At 33.0% G+C, this 2,657-nt stretch overlaps 1 pseudogene; it reads right to left on the bottom strand.

The window, feature by feature from the left end:
- Nucleotides 1-541: 541 nt before the first annotated feature.
- Nucleotides 542-2,168, bottom strand: LOC141373240 (large ribosomal subunit protein mL42 pseudogene; annotated as a pseudogene).
- Nucleotides 2,169-2,657: the final 489 nt, after the last annotated feature.

The following is a 2,657-nucleotide window of genomic DNA, read 5'->3' as shown; positions in this document are numbered from 1 at the left end:
AGAACTGACACAGTGTCAATTCCATCTCATTTGATTCCTCAACCAAGTCAAAAGACAGCTTAGATTCAAGGGGAAGGAAAGTAGTAGATATGATTCTTTAGTTCCCATAGCTTCTAATTTGCTTAGACTTTAAGAGAAATATATATGGTGTATAAACAAAACTGCAAAGAGAACTAACCCCAAAATTCAATCCACTCAGTTTTAGAAAAAGTCATATTTGTGGTCATGCTGTTTTACATTACCACTTAATGACAATCACTTTAATTGCTGCCCACTAGTATCTTTTATTTAACTAGAGTCCTGGAGAACACAGTCCACAGGTATTGAAAATAAACCTGAGGGGCACCTGGCTGGCTCAGTAGAATATGCAACTCTTGATTTAGGGGTTGTGAGTTTAAGCCCCACATTGGGGGTAAAGCCTACTAAAAAAAAATAAATAATAAATATATCTGAGTAGTTGCTTTTCCTTTTTCTTATAATGTGAGTTTGTTGATTTTTTTTTTACATTTACAGTACTGGACTATATTTATTAAAAAAAAAATCTTTGTATAAATGGACCCACACAGTTCAAACTCGAGTTGTTCAAGGGTCAACCGTAATTTAATTATTTCCTAGAAGCCACAAGAAAGAATTGTAACATTTATTTTCTGGGTGGACCTCATGAGTTTCTTTTCAAAGGCAATTTAAAAATCTCCTTGAGAAGGAGAGCCATGCACATTTCTATTAATACTAACAATATTTGGTTGATAATGTAAAAATAATCATACTAGACACATAAAAATAAATTGTAGATCTTAATATCTCAAAAGCAAAGTAAGATGAAGTAGGTTTCTGTAAGTAAGAATGTCAAATCCACAATTCCCTAGTATATATAAAGAAATATACATTCTAATACATGAAGACATTTTATTATTTTGCTATATATTAGTAAATATACTCAATTGCATTTTCTCAAATGGCAAATGAGACACAAGATAACATCTTTTTAATTCCTGAAAACCTCAGTATCATCTGTCTTTTGGAGGATCCAGTTTCCTACGACGTCTATGATACTGTCCACGAGGATACCAACTGTGCTTAGTAGTAAAGAACACTTTGCTAAGTTATTCTATCATGGGTCCTTGCTCATATTGCTCATTTTTTTCTTCTAATCTGGTTTTCAGCACTTGGTCATGTGTTTCTTCATTATTATGCACAGAATCTGGCCAAGGGATAGGTTTTGTATGTTCACAGGGAATGTCCACAAAAGGGTGCTAGCATACTATTGTCCTGCCATCCGATGTCAAAGCAAGCTCTACTTTGCAATTATAGTCATCTGGTAGAGAAGAATACATAGATTTATGACAAACACAATATAAAGCTCTGTTTTGAATTGGAAATAAATGTTTACAGATAGTTCTATTTGATATCACCCATTTTATTGCTGCTAACGCCATGGTGAATCAAGATGCTTATTAGGTGGTGTGAAAGATGATCTGAAGAGAAACTGATTTTAAGATCTTCTTCCAGGGATTTTATTTTCATCCCTGACAGCCGCTCACCACGAGCCCGCCATCTTACCTCTGTTAATTTTTTTTTTTAAGTTAAGCAACATCTAGACACTTTTCCTATTTTATGTGAGTGTTCATTAGAAGCAAGGACTCTGACCAATCAGATGTTTCCACCTGGGAGTTTGAATCTTGAAATTGTGAACCAACATCTCAGGATGGTAAAGATAAAGTCTCAAGTGGTAGACATTTTGGTGACAATTCAAGGGGCAGCATGAAGAGTTTAATGGTATACTGCAGTAGCAATATCCTAACCAAATGATTTCTGTGACAAGGTCTTAAGCGTGACCACTGCTACCAGTCTCCACTGGTCTAAACCTAATTTCTGAACTTCCTAAGTTCTTTTTCAGTTCTTCTGAACAACCTGATAATCTTCCAACTGATTTTCTGCTTGGGTTACTAAGGATAAGTTTTCTTAGCTTGCAACCAAAAAGCCTAACTAATACACATGCTTAATCACAGTTTAACCCAATTTTATATATTAATAGAAAACCAGAGTATATCCAAGATGTTTCCTTTAATAGCAATACATTGTTCTCCAAATATTATTAATATGTTCTCTAACAGGCACTCTATTGTACCAGTAGAGCCATTGCTAAACTGTGGTGAAGATTTTTTTTTTTTTTTTTTTACAAATTTCAATGATTTTCTTTCAAAGTGTCCTTAGGTGAAAAGACTTGAACAGCTATTATGAACTAGTGATCAGCAATAAGATTTTAAAAAGAAGCTAACCTTTGCCACATCACATAAACTTAAAAACAATAATGAAAAATCCTTCTTTATTTAGATATTCAGGAAATTAATTATTAAATTAGTAGAAATTTCTGGAAAGCTGAGTACTAATCCTTTCCCTTCAAAAGCCAAAACATTATTTTTATTATCATTATTACTTATTATTTATCTTCAAGTTTTTATTGAAAAGTATAACAGTCATAAATGTTTAGGTCAGTGGATTATCACAAAATGATCACATCTTGTAAGCAGCATTAAAATAAGCAACTATTACAACCACATGGTAACTTTTGAACAATCTTTGGTTACTTCCATGTGTATGATTTTTACTGCTATGGTTGTTTATTCAATTTGGTTTCTTTTCTTCTCTGCTTGACT

The sequence above is a fragment of the Callorhinus ursinus genome, unplaced genomic scaffold, assembly GCF_003265705.2.
Source record: "Callorhinus ursinus isolate GAN/ISIS: 27379988/994484 unplaced genomic scaffold, GSC_fseal_2.0 scaffold8, whole genome shotgun sequence".
NCBI lineage: Eukaryota > Metazoa > Chordata > Mammalia > Carnivora > Otariidae > Callorhinus > Callorhinus ursinus.
This window is presented reverse-complemented; position numbering and strand designations above follow the sequence as displayed.